The sequence below is a fragment of the Silurus aristotelis genome, assembly GCF_946808225.1.
Source record: "Silurus aristotelis genome assembly, chromosome: 8".
NCBI lineage: Eukaryota > Metazoa > Chordata > Actinopteri > Siluriformes > Siluridae > Silurus > Silurus aristotelis.
The window spans coordinates 1,640,751-1,654,113 of record NC_139581.1 but is presented as its reverse complement, the minus strand read 5'-3'; the positions used below and the strand labels follow the sequence as shown (position 1 = coordinate 1,654,113).

General features: G+C 43.7%; 1 pseudogene across 1 annotated transcript; it reads left to right on the top strand.

The window, feature by feature from the left end:
• The first annotated feature begins 6,955 nt into the window (after window positions 1–6,955).
• Window positions 6,956–10,221, top strand: LOC310730520 (E3 ubiquitin/ISG15 ligase TRIM25-like; annotated as a pseudogene). Its single transcript, XR_014538390.1, has 5 exons — window positions 6,956–7,595; window positions 8,160–8,249; window positions 8,337–8,463; window positions 9,090–9,149; window positions 9,357–10,221. The product of XR_014538390.1 is annotated as an E3 ubiquitin/ISG15 ligase TRIM25-like (transcript).
• The last annotated feature ends 3,142 nt before the right edge of the window (window positions 10,222–13,363 follow it).

The following is a 13,363-nucleotide window of genomic DNA, read 5'->3' as shown; positions in this document are numbered from 1 at the left end:
TTTTACATAAAGACAAAACAACCGAACAATCACAAAAAAACATGTATAAAAGTGCATTTTAAAAAATGCAAAAGTCACATATTGAGTTTAACTTCCTTTAATTTGGACATTATAACGTTTATAGAAGCTGCTTGTGGAGGAGCGAATGCGTGATTTCACCTTTAAACAAATTCACTCATGTTGGATTGTTTCTTTCTGTAAAAAATAAAAAAATAAAACATTCAATTATGCAAGATGTAAATTGTGTAAATCAACATTTCTATTGTTTTAATTATATTGCAGATGGCAAGATGGCAGTATAATAAGCTTTATTCCCACAAAGCTTATTATTCCCTAAAAACTTATTAATAATCTTTGATGCATTGTTTTTGCAGCATCAGCTTTTTGTTTCTCCCACACTTATTGGGTGGATGTTTTTTCCTCGTTAACTGTAACTGACATGACATGATATAATCGTGCATTTTTAAAAATTAGTAGTGCCCCCTTTTTGAAAGAGGTTAAATTTGTCATTTGTTCTGTTGGCTACCAGGTGGCGCCAAAACACCTTAAAATAGCACTGTGCATAGCTTAGTTTCTGGATTTTCAAATAAGTTTTCTATGCAGTTTTCAATGGAGTATATCAGAATATAATAGTGTGTGTGTGTGTGTGTGTGTGTGTGTGTGTGTGTGTGTGTGTGTGTGTGTGTGTGTGTGTGTGTGTGTGTGTGTGTGTGTGTGTGTGTGTGTGTGAGAGAGAGAGTGAGAGAGAGAGAGTGAGAGAGAGAGAGAGTGGGTGACATTTGAGCACTGACCTTAATGTGTCAAAATAAAAAAATATGCACCTCAGCTCTCAGAACTATTAAAGTTTACATTAACAAAAATAATATTTATGCACCTGCATGTTATCCTGCAGGTCATTTGGATGGGTTCCCCTTTTGAGTCTGGTTCCTCTCAAGGTTTCTTCCTCATAACATATAGGGAAGTTTTTACTTGCCACAGTCGCCACGGCTGCTCATCAGGAATAAATACACACCATTCACCGTCACTGTTGATTTCTGTAAAGCTGCTTTGAGACAATGGCTGTTGTGAAAAGCGCAATGGAAATGAACTTGACTTGACTTGACTTGACATTTGATAGTGAGAAAAGCAGCAAGCAACATGAGACCCTTCACTTCTGCAGATGTTTTGGACAAATTTATAAAGCCCGACCCCAGCAAGCTGCAGGAAACATCTCCCCATGACACCACCGACTCAGGAGAGTCAGATCCAGAGTTTGTTGCAGCACCTGACTGAAAAGTGAGGAAGATTCTGAGGATCCTGTATCAGGTTGGATTGGAAGAAATGGCCAAGTGTGGTTTTCCACCAATGCAGAGACAACTCCATTTCTGCAGCATGCCTGAGGCATGACTTCAGGGCTGACACGTTATGCCATTGTAAGGGTCCAGAATGTGAAGTCTGCATTGAAGTTTTTTTTGGAGGAGATTTAATAATTCACTTGTCATCATGACCATGTGGACCGATGGATGTCAGAGCCTACATGGGTCTACTGATTTTGGCAAAGGTCTACAGGCCCAGAGGTGAGTCCACAAGCTCCCTGTGGAATGTTCAAAGTGGCAGTGCAGATATGGACTTAAGATATGGATAACCACTGATGTTGCCACGAAGTGTTCTCCTTATCTGATGAAGACGGGGATGCTGCAGAGGTGGGCCAGGGCATGTGTGTTACTTGTGACAGTTTAATTTGCACAATCTGCATAAATAAACCCGGGCTGCCGGGTTTACAACCTGCTGCAGGTTAGAGGAAGACCTGTCTTCACCTCTGTCTTCACCTTTACCAGAAACTTAATGGCGGGTAATGACATTCCCAAACGAGGGAGGAATGTGATCCTTCTAAGCACAAGGCACCATGAGGCAGCAGTGACAGAAAGAATTAAATGCAAGCCTCAAGTCATCACTGACTACAACCGCTGGAGGCGTCGACAATCTGGACAAGGTACACTATATTGCCAAAAGTATTGGGTCACCTGGTCATAAGGACGGTTTGTGATTTTTAAGCTTCACATTCCACATTTAGTTCCAATTCACTCTTATAATTCCCTCCACTCTTCTGGGAAGATGTTTAACTAGATTTTGGAGTGTGCTTATTGATATTTGTGTTCATCAGCCACGTGGGTATTACAAAAGGCGGGTACTGATGAAGGTGAGGAGACCTGGGGTGCAGTCAGCATTCACATTAATTTATTACATCGTTTATAAGGGATGAGATCAGAGCTCTATAGCAGGCCACTCAGGATATTCATCTCCAAAGCATGTAAACCAGATCTTCTAAGAGTTCATTTTGTGCACAGGGGCATCGCCATGCTGGAAAATGTTTGGGTTTCCAAGTTCAAGTGAATGCAAAAATTTATTGAAGCGCATCTAAAGACAAGTACAATTGAGTGCCTCCAGCTTTGTGATAACAGTTTGGAAAAGAAAAACAAAGGTCAGGTGACCCAATACTTTTGGAAATATAGTGTATTTGCCATCAGATATTTGTTACTACATGCATCCTATTTCAGATTTGTACTGAATTCATGTGCTTTTTTGAGATAAATTTAGGAGATACAGTTTGTGATGCATGTACTGTATGTTTGCAGGATTATTCTCATTTTTATGTGCAGCTTTAAAATGAAGCTTTTAGAAAAATTATAAATGAAATCTGTACTTATTGTTTTCTTGTTCTTTTATCTTTGAAGGTTGTTGGCAGCTACAGCTGTAGAAGAAAAACCAAACGGTGTCAGACACCGGCAGCTCAGGAGTTCAGAGTGGAACTTAACTATTAGCAAAAAAATAACTATCAGCAACTGCATTGCCAGTTGCATTTTGTTGTTTGTTATAATATATAATAAATTATTTTCCAAAATCTGATGTGGAGTATTGTTATTTTTTTTTTTTTTTTACAGAAAAATGGTAAAATGTATCTATGTACCTATTTCATGTTCTAATGGCGCCACCTAGTTGTCAACAGTAAAAATCACAAATTTTACCTCTTCCCAAAAGAGGAACCAACCACATTAAAAAATTATCACAGAGGGTTCCGAATTACGATGGTTCGACTTAAGATTTTCTCACGATAATAATATACGACAAAATTGAAAAAAAAAATGCAGAATTTCGAGGTTGGACGTGCAGCTGGGATGAGCGTATCTCTCACCCTAGCTAGCTTTCGACGGAGTAAAGTTTCTTAGTGTGTATTTGTTTCTGTTTCAAACGGTTTCAAACTGCAATTTTAGTAATAAAAGCATGTCTTCCAGGTGCCCAAATATGTCTCTTGCTTGATTTGTATGCGCTGTGTGGTTTATGTGTGCAGGTGCCATCCTGAGACTCCAGTCCAGACCTTCCCTGCACTCCAGTTAACTAAAGCCACGCCCACTTCCCTGTAGATGATGTCACCGGGAGGATTTTTTTTATAGGCGACCTATAAAGTCGGGTCAGAAGTAGGAATCAGGACTTGGAACAGAATAACCAAAAAAAACAACTGGAAGTCAGAACTGGCATAGGTCAATAGTCAAGTCAAGTCAAGTCAACTTTATTTCTATTGCGCTTTTCACAACAGCCATTGTCTCAAAGCAGCTTTACAAAAATCAACAGTCAAGGTGAACGGTGTGCATTTATCCCTGATGAGCAGCCGTAGCGACTGTGGCAAGGAAAAACTCCCTTAAATGTAATGAGGAAGAAACCTTGAGAGGAACCAGACTCAAAAGGAAACCCATCCTCATTTGGGTGACATCAAGAATTTTATTAAAAAAAATATCTTCAACAATACAGAACACTGGAGAGAGAGAGAACTAACATGAGTATTGGAGTATAAAATTATAAGTGATGTTCTTTCTACAGTCTTAAACAGTCTATATGGTTAGTAGCTCCTAGTTTTATGAGCTCAACATTTGTGATCATCACAGATCCAACATCAGCTTCTCCATGCCAGAGCCTTTAAACACTCCAGGAGGTCCAATGTAAAAACTCCACACATGTAGTGGGATCCAGTTGGCACTGGTACGTCTCTAGATAGTTCAGGATGTTTGCAAATTTGGCATCTATTTCTTTAAAGGTCCATAATCTTCATGAGGTGGGAGGTGACTGGAGCTGGCCAAACCTCAGGATGCCTCGGGATGGGGAGAGAAAGAGAAGCAGTGGAGAGGAATTAGCGTAGCTGCTGTTCATGATATTAACAGCACAAGTTGATAATGTGCATTTTTTGTAATTACACCTGTTCTGACTTCAAACCCTGAACTTTGCTATGCTTATTGTAAATACTCACTGTATTATACAGTTGTAAATATATGTACATGTGTGTGTTGTCTTGTTCACCTTGTTCTCACTTTATAACCATTATATTTCTTAAAATTTTTTAAGTTTGTTTTGTTAATATAGCAATCATACTCCTCATCATGAAGGCGCACACACACACACACACACACACACACACACACACACACACACTGTGTTTCACTGTATATGACAAAACATACTTGACCTGACTTGACAATATCATCCACAAACATCACAGTCCAGGGAGACTCCTGTCTGACCTAGTCCATCAACCTGTCCATCACCACTGCAAACAGGAAAGGGCTCAGAGCCTTGATGCAGTTTCACCTCGACCTTGAACCAGTCTGTCATTCCTACTGCACACTTCTCATACATGTCCTGCACCACCCTCACTTACTTCTCTACAATACCACAACTCCTCTCTCCACCCTGTCGTATGCTTACTCTAAATCCACAAATACACAATGCAACTCTTTTTGACCTTCTCTATACTTCTCCATGAACATTCTCAAAGAAAATAATGCATCTATGGTGCTCTTCCTAGGCATGAAACCATACTGTTTCTTACAGATGGTCACCTCTTCTCTCAGCCTGGCTTCCACTACTCTTTCCCATAACTTCATGGTGTGACTGATCAACTTTATTCCCCTGTAGTTACTTCAGGTCTGCACATCTCCCTTATTCTTAAACATTTAAAAAGTGGCACATTCCACAGAGACAGCCCTTTTGGAGGTTACTGAGAAACTGCATACTGCTCGATCAGCCAAGCTGTCATCTGTACTTATCTTTCTGGACCTTTCAGCAGCATTCGACACAGTCAACCACAAGACTCTCTTGTCTACCCTCAAGAGCCTCGGTATCCGTGGAACAGCATGGGAATGGTTTGCTTCCTACCTGGAAGGTCGCTCATACCAGGTAACATGGAGGGGATCCACATCTGCCCCGTGCAGACTCACCACTGGTGTCCTACAAGGCTTGGTACTTGGTCCCCTCCTTTTCTCCCTCTATACCCACTCAATTGGTGAAGTCATATCCTCACATGGGTTTTCTTACCATTGCTATGCAGATGACACTTCATTAATCTTTTCTTTCCCTCCATCAGATACCACAGCTTTCGCTCGGATCTCGGCATGCTTGACAGACATATCTTAATGGATGAGTGCTCATCAACTAAAACTCAACCCCAGCAACAACAGAACTGCTGGTCATCCCAGGTGATTCATCTCCAGGTCAAGATCTTTAAATAACTCTCATGACTCTCTGCTCTTTCCTTGAGCCACTGCTCGTAACCTTGGGGTAACTATGGACAATGAACTGTCCTTCTTCCCACATGTCACTAATGGTGGTTTGTTCCTGTTGATTTCTTCTCTACAACATCCGAAAGATTCGACTATTTCTGTCCACACAGACTGCCCAGGTGCTTGTTCAGTCTATTGTCATTTTAAGACTCGACTACTGCAACTCTCTACTGGCAGGTCTTCGTCTGAACGCTATTTGTCCACTACAAATGATCCAAAACGCAGCTGCATGACTTGTGTTCAACCTGCCCAAGTTCTCCCACACCACCCCACTGCTGCGCTTCCTTCACTGGCTTCCAGTAGCTGCACATATCAGATTGAAAACACTGATGCTTGCCTACAAGGCCAAAAACGGACCAGCGGCATCTTACCTCAGAGACCTCATCACATCTCGCACTGCACCAGGCTGTCTGAGATCCTCCAGCACTGCTGGAATGGTACCATCTTCTCTCAGAATGGAAGGTAAGTATACTTCAAGGCTCTTCTCTGTTCTGCCACTGAGGTGGTGGAATGAACGTCCCCTAGATGTCCGTACAGCGGAGTCCCTGGCTATCTTCATGCGACGATTGAAGACCTACCGCTACCTGAAACACTTAAATTAGCACTTTTCAAGTTTGCTTTGTAGAATTCAAGAGTTATATTTATATTAAGTTTGTAATCTTGCGTACCAGTGTAGATTTATTCATTGCTAGAGACTCAAAGCACTTTTGTACGTCGCTCTGGATAAGGGCATCTGCTACATATCGCAAATGTAAATGTAAATGTAAACATCTTCATGCTTCTACTGGGATGTCATTTGGTCCAACCGATATTTCACTCTTCATCCTCTTAATTTTTGCTGGAGACAATTTTTACCTTCCAACATGACAAAGAGCCGAAACACACCCAGTACACTGTGCTGATAAAAGTGTGTGAATGTTCATGAGAGGTCTAGTCAGAGCCTGGATTTCAATCCAAATGTATTCTCTCTGAAAACAGCTGTACAGTGACATTCCCTAATTCACATGACAGATGTTGAAGACACTGCAGAGAGCAAACGAAGGAGATCCTTGAATCCAGATGTGGTGATCTTGTAGCATTACACCTAAAAAGACATGATGTGCTGAGTGAAGCGTTTGAATGCTGTCAGTTTTATATTTCTCTTATTATTAAACCCACAGTCAAATTCACAACAAAGAACAAATCAGGCTGCATTGGATTGGACTGTTTAGATCAGAAAGTATCTCCTGTAAGACTACACTGTTCTTTACAAGCCTGAACTCTCTGTGTTTAAAGCCATGCCCACTCTGTGCCACACTATAACACTAACAACAGGAAGTTCATTTTAAAGAAAACAAAACTCAGAACTCGAAGCCCCCCGCCTCTCTCGCTCTCTTGCTCTCTCTCTCTCTCACACACACACTGGTGAGAGAGAAAATGGCAGAAGCCAGTATTTCAGTAAATCAGGATCAGTTCATCTGTGCAGTGTGTCTGGATCTCCTGAAGGATCCTGTGACTATTTACTGTGGTCACAGTTTCTGTAAGGTGTGTATTAATAGCAGCTGGAATCAGGAGGATCTTCAGAGGGTCTACAGCTGCCCACAGTGTAGAGAAACTTTCACTCCAAGGCCTGTTCTACGCAGGAACAACATTCTGGCTGACGTGGTGGAGAAACTGAAGTAGACTGAACTCCAAGCTGCTTCTCCTGCTCACTGTTACACTGGACCTGGAGATGTGGACTGTGATTCCTGCACTGGGAGAAAACACAAAGCCGTCAAGTCCTGTCTGGTGTGTCTGGCCTCGTATTGTGAAGATCATCTTAAACCTCACTATCAGTCTCAGGCTTTTAAGAAGCACAAGTTAGTTGAAGCCTGTGTAGATCTCCATGAGAAGATCTGCTCTCAGCACGACAAACTGATGGAGATCTACTGCCGTACTGACCAAAGCTTCATCTGTTACATGTGTATGATGGATGAACATAAAGGCCATTGTACAGTTTCAACTACTGCAGAAAGAAGTAAAAAACAGGTGAGATCTGAACATTAATTTATGAATTTACACAAATTCTGTTTCTACTGTAAATTCTGTTCAGTGAATTTACTCGGTTCTGAGGTGAATTTGTATTTACTGTTAGAGGATCGTGTGTAAATACGTGTTAAACACAGGCGAGCAGTCAGTGCACTTTAAACAGCCTTCATACAGCTTTTTACAGCTAAAGTGCACAAATCAACAGATGATATTTGAGATATATATGAGAGATCAGATCTATTTATAAATGCACACAGACACACACACTATATAGAAACATCATATCTGAGAACCTGCATCTCAATCAAATAGTAAGTGATGCTGTTAGATTTTCTACTTTAATGTTTCTGTAACAGGAAAAACAGTGACATTTCAACCAGGTGCCGTTTTCACCCAAAACCAAAAAGATCATGTGACACCTGCTGAAGAATGTAGTTTAATAGAACTTTTATACTTTGCTTCTCCTTTTAGCAGAATTAGTTCTAGAGACAATATTAAGAACTTTTACTATAATTCTGTAAAACACAATAAAATCTATCTGAAATGTATTTTATTTGGTCTCAGAATGAACTAAAGGAGGAGCAGAATAAATCCCAGCAGAAGATTCAGGAGAAGCAGAAGAAGGTGCAGGAGCTGAAACAGTGTGTGAACCAAGTGTGTCTTTGGTCTGATTCAGTCTGAGATTCATTCGTTTCTCTCCTACACTTTTCTCCTTCTCTATGATGTGTTTCCTCTCTGTAGAGTTTCCCGTCTCTCTGTGTTTCTCCTGAATGTGACGACTCACCCAGCTTCATTGTCAATCAACATCTCTCATTTGATGGAGTGAGGAAATCTGTCTCAGATCTAATAAAACGAGTCGAGGAAATCTGTCAGGAGGAATTCAACAAAAAGGTAAACAAATAGTTGTGTTGGAAATGATTTATTAGTTGTGTAAAGTAAAGAGTCCTCCCTCACCACATCCATAAATCTCCTCCTTGGTCTTCCTCTTTTCCTCCTTCCTGGTGACTCCATCCTCAGCATTCTCCTACTGATATACCCCATGTCCCTCCTCTGTACATGTCCAAACCATCTCAATCTCACCTCCCTCACCTTGTCTCCGAAACGACCTACATGTGCTGTCCCTCTAATAAACTCATTTCTAATCCTGTCCATCGTCGTCACTCCCAATGAACATCTCAACATCTTCAGCTCTGCTACCTCCAGCTCCACGTCCTGTCTTTTACTCAATGCCACTGTCTCTAAACCATACAACATCTTAGGTCTCACCACAGTCCTATAAACTTTCCCTTTCACTCTCACAGATCACAAATCACTCCTGCTATCACTCTTCTCCACCCACTCCACCCTGCCTGCACTCTTTTCTTCACTTCTCTAACACAATCTCCACCTGCTCCCTACTCTCACCACTAATCACAATATCACAACTTTTATATTTATGATGTAAAATGTTTTCATTAAATTTTTAGTCTCCATTTTGTCTCTGTGTTTTCACAGCTGCAGCAGTTCAGATGATTTTACCTTCAGAACCAAAGTGCAGAGCAGATTTTCTGCAGTGTAGGTGTAACACACACACACACACAACATGTCTGTAATGATGATCTAAATCTGATCCATTTCTCCCTGATGACTGATGATGTGTAATATTTAAAATAGTTCATGTAGAGCAGCATTAGGAGAACAGAAACACACACAGGTGTCTCACACACATTTATTATAAATCCTGTGATTAACATCAAACCTGTGCACATTTTATTGTTCTAGATTTCTGTTATCTGACTTTGGATCCCAACACAGCACATCCTGATCTCTTTCTCTCTGAGAAGAGCAGAGCCGTGAGATAGAGTGAGAAAAGACAGCGATACTCTGATCATCCAGAGAGATTTAACTCCTGGTTTCAGGTGTTGTGTAAAGAGAGTGTGTGTGGACGCTGTTACTGGGAGGTGGAGTGGAATGGTGATGGTGTGGACATATCAGTCTCATATAAAGAGGTCAGCAGGAAAGGATGGGGTGATGAGTGTGGGTTTGGAAAGAGTGTGGGTCAGTCCTGGAGTCTGGTGTGTTCTTCTTCCTCTGTCTCTTTCTGGCACAATAACATTCAAACTGAACTCCAAGATCCAGTGTCCTCCAGAATAGGAGTGTATGTGGATCACAGTGCAGGAAATCTGTCCTTCTACAGCGTCTCTGATACGATGAGGCTCCTCTACAGAGTCCACACCATATTCACTCGACCTCTAAACGCTGGATTCTGTATGGATTATTATGCAGATATGAGGTTATGTGATCGAAAATGAAATGTATGTAAAAGTGTTTAATAAAATTATAACTTAAATGTTAGATATAAGAGGAGAAAGAGAGAGAGAAAGAATTAAATGGAGGACAATATCCAGGAGACTGTTGAAATAGTGACTCTCATGCCAAGGCACAACAGACAATACACTAGAAATTGTTACACACTGATGTCATGTACATAGCGCATGTAGCAAAAAAGCTGGTTTGTGTCCTTCGTCCCTCATTAGGCTTTTATATAAAGATAAAACAACCGAACAATCACAAAAAACAAAACGAGTACAAATAAACGAGTGGATATAATATAATTCTTTTTTTTTTTAAATAAGCCATTTTGCTGATTATACTTATATAAAACTCTAATTCAGGGTGTTTATGTTGTACAACATACATCTTGGACTACTGTTGTATGTATATACAAACAACAGTAGTCCAAGGGGCAAAACAGGCTCAAAGTCAGTAAACAGGCAGAGGTCAAAATCTTTAACATCAACAACCAAGCGATACCCTGAACACCAAAACAAACCATCAAAACAACACTACAACAACCCTCCTCAATTGCTTTACTCCTTCCTCCTTAAATAGGAAACTGGTAGATAATGGTTCATCTACACCATGCCGAGATGCCGCCCGCTCCCTGATCTCAGCCACACAGGGGCATCGCTCTGTGGCAGAGTTTACGGCTGACTTCTGGACCCAGGCCATTGACAGCAGATGGAATCACGCGGCACTTTATGATACTTTCCTCCAGGGCCTCTCTTCTGCCGTTAAGGACGAACTCGCCGTTCCTGATCCATCCCGGGATCTGTATTGTCTGATCTCCTTGGCTACACACATCAATCAGCGCATAAGGTAACGCCACTGGGAGCATTGTTACCCCGCTAAGGCTCTTGATCCTTTCTGTCCATCCCCTAGACGGAGTTCCCCCAACTCGTGCTTTGGGTCCCGGCACCCGCTCTCTCTCTCTGCTGCAGGCCATAGAGATAGGATGCCCCCACCTGACCCCCACCCAGAAGGGGATACGTCAGTCGCTGGGTCTATTGCAGAGATAAAGTGCACATGGCCACATCCTGCGCAATAAAAGGCATGGTTAGTCGGTGAAGGAGCGAGCACCCACTAGCCCCTCTTCCCTCACTCTCTCCAAACCCACCATCTTGGGTCTACCTTCAAGCAGGCCCCGGAGGCACGACATTGGCTGCCTTCGTCAACTCGGGGGCCGACGCTGAGTTTATTGACCTCAATTTTGCCAAGCAACTACAAGTCCCTATATAACCCCTACCCGAAGCTCTGCTAATCAGAGCCCTGGACGGCAGCCTTTTAGACCGGGCCACTCACTGCATTAAGCCTCTGCTCATGTCAGTGGGAAAACGACATCAGAAGTGGCTTTCCTTCCTGGTCATCTCCTCGCACCAAGCCCCCATCATGCTCAGGTTCCCTTGGCTGTGAAAACCCTACCTACGTGTAGACTGAATGACGGCGTATACTGGATTGGGGTGTGCATTGCTTTGGCCACTGCCTCGCCTTCCCCCCACCCAAACCACTGCTGGTTGTCAATGCACTCAGATTTAGCATCGGTTTCTGAAACCTTTCATGACCTTGTGCCTGTATTCAGTAAAGCCTTGGCTACCTCCCTGCCTCCCCACCGACACTTTGACTGTACCACTGAGCTGCTTTCTGGAACCAGTCCCACACGGGGCCGCCTGTATCAGTCATCAGCCCCAGAGAAAGCAGCCATGAACCAGTATATTCAGGAGTCCCTGGCAGCAGGTATCATCCGACCATCCCCCTCCCCAGCTGGGGCAGGGTTCTTCTTCGTAAAGAAGAAGGATAAATCCCTACGCCCATAAATCGACTACCGGGGTCTTAATGCCATCCCTGTCCGGAACCGTTACCCCTTGCCGCTTATGGCTTCAGCGTTCAAGCTCCTGCATGGTGCCAGTCTTTACTAAGCTGGATCTTTGCAACGCATACCACCTGGTGCATATCAGGGAGAGGGACGAATAGAAGACCGCCTTCAATACCCCAGCTGGTCATTATGAGTACCTCGTCATGCCGTTCAGCCTAACTAACGTCACTTGTCTTTTAGACATTTGTCAATGAGGTCCTCCAAGACATGCTCAACAGCTTCGTATTTGTCTATCTAGATGATATCTTCTCCCATTCCATGGACGAACACATCCGGCAGGTGCGTCAGGTCTTGAAGAGACTCTTCAAAAATGAATTCCCTGGTGGAGGGACCATCTTTCCTAAATCCGTGTTGGTTCACACCCTCAGTCTCACCTTGGAGAAGCGGGTAAAGAATTCCCGGGACAGGGGCCCTGTCCCCAAGGGTTGCTGCACTGGTCTCCTGTTCATCCCCGAGGGTCTCCGCTCTGATGTTCTTCAATGGTGTCACAACTCCCTGTTCTTCTGTCACCCACCTTCTGTCAACAACAGCTTTGCAGTTTGTCTCTGGTCAAGACATGCTTCTGGTGGCCCTCCATGGTAACGGACACCCAGGACTTTGTTGCAGCCTGCCCCAACTGCGCCCGACACAAGAACCCTTGCAGCCGCCTCCAAGGTCTCCTTCGGCCCCTTCCTGTCCTGAAACGTCAGTGGTCACACCTCCCCATGGACTTCATTACCAGGCTGCCCCCTTCCAATGGCAACACAGTCGTCATGACTGTCATTGATCGGTTTTCAAAGATGAGCCACTTTATCGCTCTAAGCTGCCGTCTACCTAGGAAACTGCAAAGCTGGCCCTCTAGCACATATTTCGCCTCTATGGATTTACCAGAGTTATCGTCTCGGACCGTGGACCCCAATTTTTGTCTCAGTTTTGGAGAGAATTCTGCCACCTTCTGGGCATCTCGACCAGCCTCTCGTCTGAATTTCACCCCCAGATGAAGAGACAAACTGAGAGGCTTAACCAGGATCTGGAAACTGGTCTCCGCAGTCGGGAACCCTCCTCCTGGTCGGATAAACTAATATGGATTTAGTACGCCCATAACACCCTTCCCACTGCTGCCACAGGGCTTTTGCCCTTCCAGGTGGTCCACGGTTACTTGCTGCCAACTTTCTCTAACCAGGAACCGCGGTCCGCCATCCTCTCTGCCGCCCTTTTCTTCCAAAGCTGCCGTCGCGGCTGGAGAACTGACCAAGCTGCCCTGCTCAAAAACGGCATAAGACTTTGCCAGGGGCCCAACCGTAAGCGCCGCCTAGCCCCTCATTACCATGTCGGAGAGCAAATATGACTCTCCACTCGGGACCTTCCCCTTAAGGCCACCTGTCAAAAGCTCGCCCCATGCTTCATTGGCCTATTCCCATGTCCAAAGTCGTCAATCCCATGGCCCTCCGACTCAGGCTCCCCAGAGCACTCCGGATCCACCCTACGTTTCATGTCTCCAGGGTTCGACCTGTCCGGGCCTGCTCCTCAGTGCCCTTCACCAGACCCCCTCTGCCCGCCTGGGTCATTGATGGAGGTCCCGCCTAGAGGGGAAAGA